The 18,157-nt window shown below is 34.4% G+C and overlaps 1 long non-coding RNA gene across 1 annotated transcript in view; it reads right to left on the minus strand.

Moving 5' to 3' along the window:
* Window positions 1-396: 396 nt before the first annotated feature.
* The window catches only part of LOC116960231, an 88,878-nt gene continuing 71,117 nt past the window's right edge, over window positions 397-18,157 (minus strand). The window contains exons 4-6 of the long non-coding RNA XR_004406274.2: window positions 16,829-16,883; window positions 14,298-14,357; window positions 397-474 (exon numbers count right to left, since the gene is read on the minus strand). This is a non-coding gene — a long non-coding RNA (uncharacterized LOC116960231). The remainder of the gene's footprint in view (window positions 475-14,297; window positions 14,358-16,828; window positions 16,884-18,157) is intronic.

The raw sequence follows: 18,157 nt of genomic DNA on the forward strand, positions 1-18,157 counted from the left end.
TTTTACAACTCAGACTTACAGTTAACAGTGTTTGTAAAACTGAAGAAACACACTACCAGTCTGTTTTTTTAAAGTACTTATTTAATTGAATGCACACACTGTGAAAAACCTTCAAAGAAATTAAAGATTACAAACTTCACTTTTCTCCTAGTTCTCACTTTATGGCAAATTCCACTGATAAAAGGAAAATCATATTTACTGTTCTTACATACCTGACCTCCAACTACATTTACAACACAACTTTGGTTGCAGAAATACAACTGATCAAAGACTAACACATTGTTCTCTCAGGCTCTTGTAATACTATTCATTTTAAAGTACTTACTCAAAACAACAACATAAATCCCCAGTGCATCATTATGTCATGCATTAAGTTCACTTACTCAGAGAAGTTATTCCACATCTTCCCTGCTTCCAGGCAGAGGTCACTTCTATCAAAGGCAAGAGCAGCACAGTTTACAGGTCTTGAGTATACTATGGGACAAAGATAGAAATATGAACGTGTAAATTTACTTCAACTCCTTTGAACGCTGCAAAAAATATAGCTATATTCAATAAGCTTAAAATAACTGATAAATTATTAGAAGAGAGATGAAAGAATACCTTTCAGTTGCAATTTTCACAAACTAGCTAAGTGGAGCCACTCCTACTTTACATCAGGTGAGTTGGTCTTCAAATATTTTAATTATTTACAGGTGAAACTTTCTCAGCCAGACTGAGTCCAGGTGCAGTTGTTAAGTACAGGCTATACCATACTGTGTATGTGGTCTGTACTAGATTTTTGATGTTGACTCTTTTTTTTTTTTTCCAGACCCCTTTTAAGGAAAAAATTAGCACTGCACTGTTCTTCCTACTTAACAAGTCTTTACTTTTACTGATTCTAGAATTAAGTATTTTCAAAGGTCTGAAATGACATACTAACAGTTTGTTCACAGAATGTCACCAAGCAGCAAAACCAGAAATTAAAAAATGCTTTATTTTGTTAGCACCTACTTTAAAAGATTTTAAAAATCCCTCAAAATGCCTCTTCAGTAAACTACAATTTAGGATTTGCCTTATTTAAACATTTTCCCATATAACACTAATCCACATAAAAGCCATCTACAGAAAACAGAATACACACACGTTATATACAGCTCCAGCATACCTTAGGATTTAATGTTAGTGGGAACTCTACATAAAGAAAGATACCTCCTCAGTCCTTTCCCTCAACTTGAATAAAATCCCCATGCCTTCCTTCCAGAGCAGAGTTCTCAAGATGTATCTGCTGTTATAACACAGCAGTAATTGCCAAGCACCTTCAATCTAGGGTTCAAGCAAAATGATTCTGAGCAGCCACATCCCTTCTCAGGGTGTTAGCATCTGCCAGCCTCTTCTATTTTCTTCCTATACATTTTATCTGTGCTTTTATCTTTTCCTCCCTTTATTTTGCTTTATCTATTTTCGACAATAGTGACTAGCACAGTATAACAGCATTATATAAGCTTTTTACAGGGCCATGTTTTGCTTTACAGAGTGAGCATAAATGAGGAAACACTAAGTTAAACTCTGACAGCCAATGCTGGATGTATCAGCTTGGCCTATAAATAAGCACTGATCACCTCCATTTTATTGAACTCATTTTCCAGGCAAGCAAAGACCACAAGATTCCTCTGCAAATTTTCCCTTTACACTCTCCAGCAGTGCTGCTAGTGTCAGCTGCGACAGATTTATAGCCTATTCATTCAGGGGAACAAAAACCCTGCCAGGGCTGGTCATGCAACACGCAGTAGCAGTTAGTTCAGAAGATAACAGCTGCAATACCTCACTTCCTTATTCAGCACTCTATAGCATACACTACTTTGGAGATAATAAATGCTTCTTGTTTGTATTTCTTGAGTAATATCAGAGGAAAGGGTCTGCATTACAACAGTATGAAGTACCACTGCAACACAGGGGGATTAATCAGTGTTTTTATTGTATTTATTCCTTCTCTGGCTTTATGGTTTTATAACTGACATAAAAAAGTTACTCCAGACTGTTTTTATATACTCTCGCTTCCATAGATAGTCAAATATTTAAATTTTTAATTGAGTGCCCATTTAATTTAAAAGGTTATTTGGAATTATTTTGAATTCCAAAGTTTTACAATATGTAGTGCTTTAATAACAAGAGATGCTCACTGTCAGGATTAACCAATTATTTTCCCTTACACTCAAAGTCAAAAGATGTACATAAACTACAGATTATAAAATTACCTGATTCCCATCACTATTTTGAAAAAGCAAACTAAAACGTGTAATAGTTTTGTAAATATTCTTTAATTGCAGTAGGATGCAGTACCACAGAGAAGATGTCAGACTAAGATCAACCCTGCTCTTTTTGGAGGTGCTGCTCACAGCTATCAATTTTGGAAGAGATGCTCTTACATTTGGGTTATATGCTGAATTTTTAAGCAATGCACTGTTGCCTCATTGCAGACAATCTAAACCTTCAACCTCTTATCAAATGTGTCTGCTGGAACTATACTTCCTGCTCTTCTGCAGCAACCCACTCTTTCTCCCATTGAAAATACATCATAATATTACACCAAGCTCTAGTCACAGCCAATATGGGCTAAGATCAAGACCTCCTTATGTGCAACTAATGCATACTTTCATGGTCCCTTTGAGGGAGATACTTCATTGACACAAAAACCAAAATGAACTATTACCAACTTGTGATGTTCATCTTTTTTCAACTCTCTCTACCGCAAAATAATGTCTAAATAAAGTCCCAAAATGAACTTTTAACTATGTTAAAATCAAATTTTTTTCTAAGTATTTCTTAGGTTTTTTCAGCCTTGAGCATAATATTCACCTCTTACAGCTGCTCAGGAGATCAGAACTTCTAATCTCAGAGAGAATTTTGCATCCTCAATCTTTGAGAAACACACTGCCCAAAACTAAGTATACATTTTTTTTTGTGCTTTCACCAGAAGAAAATGCATAGCAATTTCTACAATAGTCATCCAGACCACAGATATTTAGCATCTTGAATTTCTTATGAGCTTTTACTGGAATCATAATCCACTGTCCCAAGTTATAGCTAAAAAGTCACTTTTTAGTTTGATACCTATACCGTGGCATATAGAAGAGCAGATTTACTGTAAAGGTGAAAAATATGGGAATAATCAAAACCCATACTCTAAAATAAACCATTAGTTGGTCTAATTAGGAAATTCACCTCATTTTACAAATCTTGTCTCCCTTAGCAGAGCAGAATATACAACCAAAGGACTGGGCTAGAATCCTGTCTGCAGCACTTGAGACTCCCAACTGCAAATATAAATGCTTAGGAACAGAAAGATGCTTAGACCAAAACAGCAATATAACCCACCAAAAGCACCTCTGTGTAACCTCTTCAAAGTCAAATACTTGATCTAATGTGCCCAGATAGACTCCAAGATTTAACTTTGAATCTTCTTGTTTCAGTCACTTTCAGTCTATTGGATGTACAGAAAATATGAGATTTGTTACTGTAATTACAGTCTCTGCTAATCAATCAGGTTTTATTGTGTGGCTTCTGGCTCAGCTCATAATACTGGAAAGAAGCTACAGCAGCAGTTTAAAATTTTGCCAATTTAATAATCATTGCTAATTGGAAGTAGCTTGCTGGGAGGGGAAAGGAAAAAAAAAAACAAAAAAAAAAACCCAACCAAACACCAGCAAACAACCCAAAACCCACCACCAGTACTGAGGTTTACAGTATCTGAGATATTCCTAGTGTGTGTGGAGGAAAGGGAAGGGGAAAAGATTTTCTGCACTGAAAGTGGGGGAAGAGTGTAAGAAACTAACCACTGAAATGATTCATCCTTGCATTGTCCTATACTGGCAATATAAATCTAAATATATATACATATTTAATTGTACAATATTTATAAAGAAGCATTTATGAAGCAGCTCTATTTTATCTGCTGAAAATTAGCCACCCCCTGCTGTAAAAACTGGATTTTTCCCACTCAACATAGAAATACATTCGTTCTTATAATTGTTCTTTTCTTTCAAATCACCTAATATAACAAATGCTAAAAGACATTATAGTTCATATGCTAAGCAGTCTCTCCATGAGTTGAGGCTTCAATGCTTTAATGGGGAAATTTCCTGATTTAAGCAAATCATGTCACCTCCACCCAAGTAATCATATTTGTTGCAGACTTCTGCTGACCTCATCTCTATAGTAAAAACAAAAACACATTTACATTTTCAGCTTGAGATATTTGGTTCAAATGGTTTACAAATATATTGTAATGAAAACTAATTTTAGCCTACTCCAAAGATACTATTTAAGGTCTCTGTTGATAGTGTTTACAGATACACAATTATTGGTTACTATCATTTAAATAGAGACAGCATGTTTTTGCTGAAAGGAAGCAAGCAACTTGTGAGATCATTTCTGTATAGGTTACTACATTTTGAAAATGTTACTTTAATGGAAAATAATTGAAAAGCTAAAAATCTAAACAAAAGCTAAACATACATATTTTCTATGATAAGAGGTTGTAATGGTTTTTAGTATGTATTGTTTTCCCCTCTGCTTCACACCAGAAATCCTTTTGGAAGTGACTTCCCACAGCATTATCTGTATCACAACTTTTCCATGTGAAATGTTTCAAAAAATGCTAGTTTACCAGTCTTGTGAAATTTAAAGCATGTTTTAAATAAAAAATTTGTCTTACCCTAGTTATTGCCACATGCATGAGAGAAAGCAATACTGCCATTACAAGAGCAAAGGTTAGAATTTCACATGGAAGACAGTACAGAATTACAATGTCAATACATATTGCCTTCCAGACTATCAGCCTCACAAGTTGCCTTTTCAGTTAAAATTAATTTATTCATCATTCTTACTTTTCACTTGGTCATGGATTTTCCAGTATGCAAACACAATTTCTAACCTATATTATTCCATCTGAAGCTCTGATGCAAAGAGAAATAAGGAAGGTGGGGGCAGGCGGAAGAAATCTATGGAACTTACTAGAAATTACAACTTTCTTGAATGATTCTAATTTACTGTGTGTAATACAAATTCCAAAGACATGAGGCCATAGGAACCATCCAATCATCTAACCTGATCTGACAGAGCATAGATCAAAAAGCTTCATTCAGCTACTTCCATAACAAGAGTACACTCAGTAATAGAAAAATCTTAATCCTGTACTGTGAAACTCATTTTGAAAAGCTACAGAGCTTTATTAAAACTTGTGTACATCTGTAGTACTTTACAGTTCTTTACAGATCCTAATAATTTCAATTTTATTTTTTTTAAGCTGAAATGGATTTGGATGTAATAAACAGAATATGGTTTTAAGTACAAATAGATTGAAATTCTTTGCTTTGAATTTATAGTCTCCATTTAATTTCCAATTTGAGGTACAAAGTTAAGATTGAGAAAATCAGACGTGGTTTCTCTCAATATATAAGCCAATTGAGACTCACAGACCCACTGGCTTTTTTTCACTAGACTGGGAAAAAAATTTTTGGATTGTAACCCAAACTTTCCTTCCAAATGAGGTAAGCTTTATTTCCTAGGTTTCTAAAGCTTAGAATCCTTCATAACAATGCCTTTCATTCATCTTTACTATTTCACAAAGACATTGGTATACACATTTTTTTCACAAGAGAAAAAAAAATATATCTCTGCTTTAAGAAATTTATAAGGCAAAAATGATATATTACAACCTGTCAATTTAAGGTGAAAGAATGATATATGAACTCCTATTTATTCATATTGACATCTAAAATGACCTAAATAAGTATCATAGAGTCCTTCAGAAAGGCTTCCTTTATTTAAACCATTCTTCAGCTAAAAGGATGAAGTCTCATGCATACTTCTATTGGATACTATTTCTTCCCACTAAGAATATTCATTAGAAGAAAAAGGAAAATTAAAAAAGAACAACTAAGCAAAACTCAACATTTTGCTTTAACTTCATATCCTTTGTGCGGGGTTCTTTCCATTACAGTTCCCTTTCATCCACTTACAAAAACATTGGCTTGTCCTGAGTTGTTCCAGAAAAATCAAAAGAATGGATTGTGTGAAAAGCTTTCATAGGCAGTAAACATAAATGTGATAATAGAAGTAATATAAAGGTGATAATTGACCTCAGTGGTCAATCTAGCCCAATATTTTGTCTCTGATACTTGTCTTTACAAATTATTTAATGCTTAAAAAATTTCCTAAAAGGTCAAAATGTATCATATTAGAAAAACTTATTCTTAAGTATTTCATTATCTTACACTGAAGAATGATTTCAAAACTTTCCTTTACAGTAACAACTCTAGACCTTCTCATTATCCACCTACAGGTTTAATATGCTAAAACAGCAGTCCCACATGATTTCTGACAAAGGGTTCACATACTTCTAAAGATAAATGTGATGAAAAGTTTTTCATTCTTGTTTTATACTACTCTTTTCCAATTTCATTGAATGTCCTATATTCCAGAATTCCAAACGCCAGAGTCTCATTCACTAAGTACCTAGAACAAATTTAAGCTAAATGCCTTTTCAATTTTTTTTTTTTCATATTCATAAAATTTTATACTAATTCCCCTTTGAGCTCCTAGGAATGTAGGTTCAGTGTGATTTTCAAGGAAGCCTTCAAAGTTTTGAATGCTATGCATCACACCTGAAATACACTGTATAATTGACTAAATTTGCCTGCCAACAATCTTTTTTCTTAAATATGCTTCCTACTATGGATGACAAATTTTGCAACATCTTCATAGGTAGTATAAAGCCATAACCTTTGAAAGACAATATTTTATTTATATCTTAGCATGCGCATACATTAAGATTTTTTTAGTATTGTTCAGTAAAAAACACCTTCAAAAACTGAGTATGAAACTGAAGAATGTGATCAAAATAATATTGGTGGTATCCACATGCCCAAATCTAAATAATAAAATCTAGGTTGTTGACAATAATCTAACATTTAACTTCATAATTTCTATTTCTCTCGGATGGTTATCTTGAATTTGCACCTATGGCTTATGTTTTCTCCCCACCACATTACACTACATCAATGACAGTATCTATTCATTCACATCATATAGGAGTTCTAGGACAGGGCATATTTTCAACTATTTTGAATGTAGCAAACAATACTCAAGTATATTTTTTTGTTAATCTAAAAATAGAAATGTTGCATTATATGTCTTCACAAACAACTGAGAGAACATTAGCAGAAACCATAATGTACTCATCTAGCACTTCCAGAGCCAACTCAGAACCTCAGCTTTGAGATTCCCGGTACAGTTCACAGTGTGATATAACAGATACTGTTATAGTCTCTTCCTAGAAAGATGTTATGGTTTGTTACTTCTATTTTCCCCAAATCCTTCTATTTAAAGGTAATTCACACACAAGACTGTTTTTTTCTCCCATCTGAACTTGGGTTTATTTATCTCAGAAACCACACAAAAGGCTGGGATGAGCAGACCATAAGTATGAAGAACATCTCTCAATTTCCTCTACCTACTATCATCACCCTTTCCACATTGGCACCGTTTCAGTTTCAAGTACACCCATGTGAGTTGCTACAAGAACTACACATGCTCTGTGATCACCACATGTTGGTGAAAATGATGACCTGGCCTGAGAATTCACATGTCCACTTCTGCTTCTAGAAACACAGTGACATACTTTTTTTTTCCTCATTGTTAATCAAAGAAACCATACCAGAATTATATTTACCAATGAAAAAAAAATGCCCATTTCTCACACAGATATTAATTATTTCACAGAACAGTATTCTAAAGGAATGTTCTTAAAACTCCAATAATGATTCATTAAATCTTACCTGATTAATGTCTAATAGTCACTATCCAATGTTTGAAACAGATATGTAAAAGTTGAATAGGAAGTCCACAAGCAGTAGAAGAATTTGTATTGAACAATATATTTGAGGTCTTTAAATGCCTTAGAGGAAAAAGTAGACCATACACTGCTCAAATAGCTCCAGCTGTGACAGAATTTCCAGATTTATATGAAATAGCAAAAAATCAGTCTTCAATTGTTTGATTAGTTTTCAGAATAATCAAATAATTTCTTTCCAACTGTTTTATTTTTGCCAAAAATTAAGTTTTTTCTTTTACATGACACTTTTACGTTAGAAAATTTGTCTTTCTCTGTGCATCTAGAAGCTATTTTTTCAGTTTGAAGGGGTGATCTTTTTATACACTGATGTCAGAAAGATGACAGGTTACATATGTCTTAACACTATACTGCTAATAACTGGATTTCCCATGAAAATATTTGCAGAACAGCCCCCTCCTAAACTCAGCTGAATTCACAGTTATTTAAAAAAAAAAAAAAAAAAAAAAAAAAAGACATGGTTTTTTTTCATCTGCGTTAACCAGCATCCTGTAGGTTTGCTGTTTAGAATGCACAGTGTATCAAATTCCTTTCCTTCCTACCTTAAATTTCAAAAGATAGTCTTCAAAATTCTAAAGAGATTGAAACATACAATTTTCTTATTCTTCTCAATATCGTTACATAAAAGTATGATAGGAATCTTACTTTGCATGACCCTCTGTGGAAGAGAAAGAAACCTTCGCTAAAACTTGACTTTTTAGACTTCCAATGACTACAGCCCCATTAGATCCTTCTTGTAATTGATATCTGTCATGTACAAGTAATAAGGTGTTCTCTGTAACAGGTCTTCAGACAATCATCCTCCCTGATACAAACGATAATGGTTACAATGTCATGAGTTGAGGTTAAATATACTGTAAGTGTATGATTTTATGGGATGCTAATTAGAAAGCAAGTGAATATAAATAAGAATTAGAGAGGGGTGCATAATACAGAGGTGGAGGGAAGATGAGTATGAGCTCTAACCAGCAGATAAAAATGCTGAGCCTGCTTTCTCAGAGCTGAGTCCTTTGTACTTATGTAATAGCCCTGACTGAATGAAGCCTCATATTACAGTGCAAAAGGTATCTAAAATTCCATTTTAAAATTTGTAAACTGTCAAGAGGAAGCAGAGATGTTGTTTTCAATATTATTTCTGTGCATTTTGACTAGAAGGCTCGTAATGCTATTATTATTACCTTATTTATCTGAAATCTTCTCTGAAGTGCTTTTGTTATCTATTTCACCACTTTTTCCCCTTTCTTTTCTTCCCCTTTTCTTTGTAGAGTTGTCTATATCTTCCCTTTCACAATACATTCATGTATAGATGACGGTGAAACTCTTCCGCTCACCACATGATGCTGTTGCTGACAATTACAATTAGTGTGCTATCACAATCACTGAAGGAAAGAACACGCTACAGTCCCACCATGGGTTGTTGCCTCTTCAATTGCTTATACTATTGTTCTTGAGATCTTGTTATAATTATACTTAATGACTGCTGTTTAGATTCGTTTATCATGAAACCTTATATACACAGGTTATTCACCCGTTTAGTTTGCCATCTCACTTCTATCATCCTCCCTTTCCATTAACTGCCTGTTAACAGGAGGTTTGCCTTCTAGCATAATTTTTTCCTTACACCAGTGTATCTTTATTACATAAATATATATATATATCTCACATTTGGAGTTTTTTGTTAATTTATGCCAGAAGAGTACAGTTTCTATTTTCCCCACTGTTTTTCTTCTCAATGTTTTCAGCATATTGGCTGATCAGCTGTCTTTTGATCAATACTGAGATTAAATGGAATCATATATTTCACCAATTTATTTTTATTCCTGTGCTGAATAGTCCATCTATTCACTTCTAAATATTTTCAGTTTTGATGGTTCAAATTAGAGGGAATGTTCACAACTTATTAAATATGCATTTTTCTATTATGCTCATACTTTAAAGAGATCTGTGCACTATTACTTATGAGTTGTCCTATCTGCAGTCATTCTGCCACTCAAGAAGTAATTTCTCAGACATAAGCTCCACTCAGGTACTTGTACTGAGGAACTGACTGAAGCAGATAGGAGTGCAGAATTCAGGGACAGTACTCATTCATGTACATAGATACACTTATACTACTGCAGCCTGTATCTATGGCCAAGCTAAAGGTCTTTGGAGAATTAATGTTTCAGTGCCCCACATCTCCAAGAAACAATCCCCTAAATGAAGGAAGAATGCCTTCACTTGGCATCTTCTAAAGTTTCAATCTTTTTTTGTTATCCTCTCACCTTTTGTGTATGCAAAAGGCAAACAAAATGAAACTCTTCTCAACCATATTGTCTTGCTCCCTTATAAAATTTTATCTGATTCAGTAAATCCTCAGAAGTTTTAGCAACTACAAGCATATGCAATTTTCTCTTTTACTGATAAATTATGTTTCGTTTTCTTCATGGTATATATCAAAAGTTCAAAGATACTAAACTCTACGTAGATAAAGCCAGAAATAAATTTCTAGGCATAACAACTTTCCAGGCATACACCTCCTTTTGCCCATACACATGCTAGACCACCACATACTGAACTCTTGTTTTGAATGGATGACACCATATTCACACAAGGAGCTTTGCCGCTGTCAGGCTACATGTTGATATCAATGTTGGCTTTCTTACAGTGGGCACTTACTCATGAATTTCAAATATACCGAATGTAATATTATCATAAAGGGACTGCATGTATCCAAGTAAAGATAGTGTATTTAACCCAGTGTTAACCATAAACATATGTATATAGAAATACAGAATTTTCCAGCTCTGCGCAGGCAATAGTAGAGAGCTCGCCATCGCCAGACTGTGGGCAGAGAAATCCTCCTTGGTGCATATTCTCACGTGGCACAGCTGCCTCTGACCTTCACAGGTAAAGGTAAAATGAACCCTCCTATCACCCACATCTTCAAACACCCCAAAAACAATCTGTCAAAATGTAACCCACAGTAAACGGTGTTTCTGAATTAAATTATATCACAGCATAGAGGCAAACTGCCTAAAAACTTTCTCCTCTTCCTGGTGCTGCCATAATGAATGCCCTAAAAGCTGCAGCATTCACATGATTTGTTCTTGATGCCACCATATGCTCATGGAATAGAGAGGGTAAGAGACATAGTTTGACTCTTCACATGCCACGATGAAGAAAATCAATTTCAATGCCCAAGGGAAGAAATTACTGCTAGAGAAGGTCACTCACCACCACAAGTTGTTCCATTATCATGTAGTCTTGGAAGGAATACTACAAAAATTCAGTAAGTGTGGAGTATTAGCTAGTGAGCTATAAATAACCTAGGGTAATGTAAAATGTACATAAAGGAGCTAAACTTTAAACCAGGTAAGATTTGCTTATGAATATCTTTTCTGATAAAGAGTTTAGGTAAAATGCTGTTTGTCTGATGCTGAAGGACAATATTTTTTACACTGCACATACAAAAGATTGTTGATATAATGCCGAGACAACCTCATCTGAAGAAATGCGCAGTCTATCCCATATTCAATTATGTGTAAATGGTTTTGCAAGCAGAAAAGAAACTGGAAGAGAAGCAACAACATAAGAACAGTAAAACATCAATGGTTTCATTCATGCTATATTTAACAAGCACGCACTCAAGTGAGCTAAGGAAGGCACACTCCAGAATGGACATAGTCACTACCCTCACAGAGGAGCTAGATATCCAAAATAAATACTAACATAAATACCAGCTGCTAACAATCATGTGACTAGCCTTAAAAGGGATTTATAGAAGCTCTTTCCTTATAAAAGTCAGGGTCAAATGTGGAAAGCAAAACAGCAAAGTAAAACTGTAATTAGATGGTAAACTGTTATGCCATCCATATACAATTAAATGCTCAGTACTGACAAATGTCACAAATATATTATTAATTTCCAAGTATTTCATCCTTTTTTTTTCTTTAAAGTCCAAGTTGTTGGATAATGTGATCCCTAGGGGAAAAAAACGTAACTTAATCGTTTTCATAATCACATTTTAAAAATTAGTTACTATGAACTCAGCTGCAGAGAAATCAAGATTCCAAATTCACCTTAGCATATAACAAAACAAAAAAGAAATAAGTTTTGAGGCCTTACTCATGACATATGAATGCTTGGTAAAACTGAATATGCTAAATGAAGATTAGAATTATAAGTAAAACTAATCAAAAATTGTTATTCTGTACAGCAGGAAGAGAAAATAAGGACAATGAAAAGACAAAGAAAAAAACCCCTTTGATAAAAACATAAAAAAAAAAAAAATCCCAAGACACAGTATCCATTTCAGTAACATTATTCTTGCTGAAATACCACATGGTATCTGCAATACCTATACAGATACCAGCTCTTTTTAAGGAGGTTTCTTATTAGTACTTTTTCAGTTTCCTGACATCACAGGCTAAAGTACACAGAAACTGAACCACAACGTCATTCTCAAAGATGACAAGAGAGTGGAAGTAAAAGGACATCAGGTGCTCTCTCAATCCTTAGGAGCAGGGAACAAGTCACCAGGGAATATTGGATTAGGTTTTGGAAGCAGCTGGAAAAACATAGGGAAGTCAGCTGGAGATAAAGCTATATGAGGAGACTGAACAGTTTTATTAGTAGGCAAAATGTACCTTTGATTAAAACTACTTTGTGTTTCACTGTTTTTGTGTAATTTAATTATAGCAACACTCTCCACATGATAAAAGCATTGTGAACACTAATAAAGGACAAACTCTGCTGCACAAAAACTTAGTCTAAAGACTGACAAGTTGACAGAATAGAATAGACCTGAAGTTTGTATGTTATAGTTGGAAAGAATCACAGCTTATAGGTAAATCAAGTCCAAACAAACTTCACCCTCTCTCCCTTCACAACACCTAATTACATTCAGTCATTGTTCAAACTGATGCTGAAACAAAGTCCCTTTTGCAATAGGGAAAGGCAAACCATAGACGTCAGCAATATTTTAAACAACACACAAATGAGAAAGAAACCTATAAAATTAACTCAAAAGCCAGTAAACGCCATTTCAGGGAAGTTTACCATCACACTTATGAGTCTTGCCCATAAAAGAACTTCAGAACACAATTTTGGTCCAGATTTACAAGTCTCAGTATGACTTTTAAGATGGTTTCAATGGCATTGCGTATGTGAAGTTTTTATGTACGTATATTTGTCTCCTCATGCAAACACAAATACAGCTTTTGCTTCCATACCTGATAGGAAATGGTAAATATTGAAATTCTGTCCCCTATCAACTTAATTGATACTTGAACATCAACATAATTGATATTTGAACACGTCTGAAAACAAATGAGACTATACTGAGGCTAAGACAAAACACAGTATTTATATAAACTATTTGATAGCATTAAAAATCATATATTTATTTGAACTACACATGTCACATTTTTCTGTAATAGATATTTAAGGTACTAAAGAAGAGATATTTCTGGACATTGTGTTATACAAAACATAATGCCAAGTTCAGTCAAGACTGTGACATAAAATTTGTAACACCATAGCCGGTGGATTCCATGTTATTCTGCTTCTCCTATTTAACATTTTAGTCACTGTACATGTATAGTATGCCTTCTCTTGGGAAATTAACTATTTTTACCATAGTTGCTACCACCAAATGGGGTGCACAAGACACATCAGAGAAGAATCTGTGCATTATGCAACCAACAACACTTTGCAGCTCTACACTTTTTTTCCACTATACATCACATTAAACCAGTGTCCCTGTAGTCCAGTGAGTGTCAAAGTACAACAGGAAAACACAATACCTGACACTAATAGAAGTTTTTGCCAATAGCTGTTCATAACCAGCTATGATTTTTTTATTCCACTCCAGATTAAAATGGAAGCAAACCTAAGAGTTCATCTTGCTTCTGCATTGTATCCTTCAACCAGTATAGTAACACTAACTATACCAGGTGTTAAGAGCAAAATAAAAGTTCAAGAGTCTGTTGACATTTGATATTTTTGATTATTCAAAGTTTCTTTTAAGGTCAACTGAATTGAACCAAAGATTGAAGTCAATGGAACAATATCCATTCAAGAAAGATGTATCAACAGTGACAAAATGATAAATCTGTTATTGAGGTATATTTTTTTTTTCTCTTAATCCTATGCTTATTTTGGTATCATTCACACTCTGACACATCAGCTGACACTGTGTGACCCCTTGTAGTCTTCAAGTAACAAGCAGCAAAGGAAACTTGACTGCTGTAACACTGCAAGTAGATAAACCAGTCATCTAAAGCTTGTGTCATGTAATGCCCCTTTAACGCAGTCAAGCCCAATTCAAGTGACTTCAGATCCATAAAACCCTCTAGAGGCTGATGACACTTCTCAGTAGGAACTCCTGGCTGACAATGGTAAAGCCAAACTCTACACTTACCTCTGTTAGATGTAAACAGCATATATTCGCTTCTGTGGTCACTGAAGCTTTTCACTGTAACTGACAAACACAAAACAAAAACTATTATCTGAAAAACATCACTGCTGCTCTGATGTATGAAAATAAGTGCTTAATATTATTTTTGATACGAAGTATAATGCACCAATCTTACATCTTGGGATACCACCATGCCATACCTCCTTTTATCAAAATTCTTGCATTACATTCATTTGGGGTTTTTGAGCTTAATTTTTTTTTTTCTTAATTTAGCACCATGTCAGTTAACAATATCAATGATATTTTTGTCAGAACAGTAGTAACTACAAGCTTTTAATAAAAAATGACAGAATTTTGAAAGTAAAATTTAACACTGTCATGCATAATAATTTTATAGAACTGGCTTACTCAATTTCAATACTATTTCAATAGAATTTGGCTACAAAACAATCATTTAAATTTTTTATGTGAATCTAAGATGTTATCTTTAGACAGATATCTTTTTGCATATCTGTAGATTCTTGGCCAAAGTTAGAATTAGACCTTAACACTCCTTCCCATTACACTGCCTAATGGTTTTTGTGTTTTGAGATCTACAGCCAGCAAAACCAGACCTGTGGAAACAGGCATACCCACTCAAAGTTTTGGCAGTTTGACACTCTCAAACTGAAACAGGAGATCCTAAAATATAGCGTTTGTTGGTCCCTCCTATAAGAGGACAAAGCCCATCTTGTCATCCTGTAAAGTTTTGTGAGATATAACTCATTTTTGTTGTCCTTAACAGGTGTTGTGAACAACTGGGGGGCAGGGGGGAAAAGGACAAAAAAGCAAATATCAAAACAGCCTATCTTTCAATTCACTTATATGCTGAAATAGAAAGTAGAAGGGAAAGCTCTAGAGAAATTTCAGCTTAGATCATGGTCAGGTATATCCTAGGGAACATAGTCCAAACTCTGTAAGAAGTTACTATCCAGAACAATGAAGTTAGACTACATGTATACTTTTTATCTTCTTAAGTTGGCTTGCTACGCTGTCAGACTGTTCATTTTCTAAGCAAAGATTAATCGTAGCATAGATGTAGTTGGTTCCACTGAGGCAGTACAGCTCTATACTCAGAACTGTATTTAAAGCACAAATACTAATGATATTAAAAAGTAAGTTTTGTCTTTAATCATAATTAGCAGAGGTTGGTGTTTACGTCATTAGGTTCTTCTTCAAATCAGCTGCTCAGCCAGGGAAAGAGACAAAAGTCCTGACTCGCAATAGCCACTGAACAGTATTCCCAAGCAGTTTACAGGACAGCTCAGACTACAGTGAATATATACTTTTGGACACGAGAAAATTAAATCTATACACAAACACTGTGAAATGTATCACTAGAACAATTTCCATCCACGCCTGTAAAAACGGGCCACAAGTTCCTTTTTTCCTTTCAAAGTTAGAACAGTGTTGATTTTTTCTCCAATATATTCATGTGAACAAATATTTCATCTCACAGATTTTACCCCTGTTCGGTCTATGCACATTTTAAATAAATTAAGATGAAATAAATCCATTTTATTGTATTACTCTGTGCCACCTCTATGAAATAACGCTCATCTTTGTATTTTGTAAGGGATGTTGACATGCCTGAAAATGGTGCATGAAGTATAATCTTAGAGGATTGCACTGCTAGAAAAATAAATCTAAGCCTATGTTTCAAGCTCAGAATGGCACCCCTTTTGATTGAAATGCCTCTGAAACATCCATTCCAATACAGCTATGCTGTAAAATTCATACAATTGATCACTAGTGTAGCTGTAACAAAACTAGTGACTAGTAGCTTTGTTTTCTAAACATCTGTTCATCTTTTGCAAGCATAAAACATTCTCATGAAATAAGTTACATACAGTCCTTCAGTTTCAGAAAGGAGAACTGCAAACTCACAGTAGGAAAAATCAGGTTACAAAGAAAGAGAGGTCACACATCACAAACACCACCACCAAAATAATGTTTAGTGTTTATTAACAGCAAAAAACTCTTCTTGTGGGGGAATGCCATTCATCACAGGTCTTAGTCAAATAGTCAAGTAAGTCTGAGGTATGGCATCCCTAACAAATTAGTGATATCTCCTCTCCCGTTTCTTGCCACATTGCTAGATCCAAGGAAACTCCCAAGCTGATGGATTCCCAACAGAACAATGAAAAAGAGTGAGGTATCCTAAAACAATAAAACTGCCTCTTGCAATACCAAAACCAAATGTTTAATGAAAAAAGTAAATGCAATCAGATGAGAAAGAAAAGTCAACTTTAAAGTCTCATTATCTAAAACCAAAGTTAACTGATATCCCCTATCTTTTTGTGATCACAACAACTGAGCTTTGCATAAATCCTCAAAATTTGTGGTAAAACAAGCAACAATAGTTCTCAGTTTCAACCTTAGTGGCACACTGGTAACTCCAGAAATCATCAAAGAGAGGTAATAATAACACCTAGTGAAACGGACAAGAGTATATTTAACTGTCAGCTTCCCAATACCTGAATGAAAAAACTCACTTGGCATTTTATGGCACTAGTTCCACTTCCACTTTGAGTTGTTCTTATCTCTAACCTGAAAAAAAAAAAATTTTATTAATCCAGAATCAGCAAGTTTTCCTTAAAGACAGCATTCTACAACTGCCATTCAGAAAGACATCAGGAGGAGTCATTTTTTCAGCTATGATCAATGCCATTTATATTTTCTTTTATAATGAAAGCACATACATTAAAGTAGGGGGGTAAGTGGGTATGACCATCCTACTAATCAAACACAAGCTACAGAAGAGTTATCTGCTAGATCCACTTGATGAGCAGGCATATAGAAAACCTCGTACCAAAAGGGAAAAGTTACATTTAACACATCTGCTTTCATTATGTCACTAGAACAAAACAGGAACAAAATTAGAGCACCCAAATCAAAATCTCTGTTGTCATTTACAAGCTTAAAATAGGACAATAAGAACCACAAGTTTCATAGAGTGTTCTCATTCAAGATGAAGCAAAGAAGATGGATATATCAAAATTCTGATGAGAGCAACAAGCAACAGGCCATTAAAAACCTGAACAAAAAGCATACTTCATCCTTCTTTCCAACCATGCATATGAGTTACAGTTTATAAATTTGAATTTCCTATTGTTTTTAATTTTTAATCCACATTTTGTGTTAGAAATAGAGTTAAGCTTAATTTCTGATCAGTTCTGCATGACATCACACAACGTGGGTAGTTTTTAAAGTGAAAAAACTTGTGAAAAATGCTCACAAAATACAAGGTTTGAGTGTGGAGTTTTATTCTTATTCATTTGACTACTCAACAGCCAGGCTTCTGATGAAAGCATTAAATATGCAAGAAAAAATATTCCTGTCTGGCTAACAGCATCAGCAAAAACCATTATGCAAATCTCCCATTCCACTTCTACCATATTTTGGACTTTAGGAAGAAAGTGACATTTATTTGTACCAAATCTTATTGCCTATTTGTTCAGAATGCAGGTATGCCAGATCACAAGGGAAACGGCAGTCATCAAGAGCACCTAACTCTCAATTATGAAGACTCTACCACTGTAAATGCAGTGGTCAAATGTATTTTTCTGTTTAATATACATAAATCTCAATCAGGTATATTTAGTCAATGCTTCTGTGGTTTTCAAGTAAGGACATATGGTTGATTAAGTGAGACATGCAGGCCATCAATACCCACATTACTCAGTGAACCCCAAAGGCCATATCACCTTTTAATGTCTAGATTCTTCGTCAAGAACTTGGGTTTATTTAGCAGCTTGATGATTCTAAAGGATTCTGATTTTTTTTACTAGTCCATAACTCATAAAAAAAGTGGACACCTTCAA

Source organism: Tyto alba, unplaced genomic scaffold, assembly GCF_018691265.1.
Source record: "Tyto alba isolate M040663 unplaced genomic scaffold, T.alba_DEE_v4.0 Super-Scaffold_26, whole genome shotgun sequence".
NCBI classification, from domain to species: domain Eukaryota; kingdom Metazoa; phylum Chordata; class Aves; order Strigiformes; family Tytonidae; genus Tyto; species Tyto alba.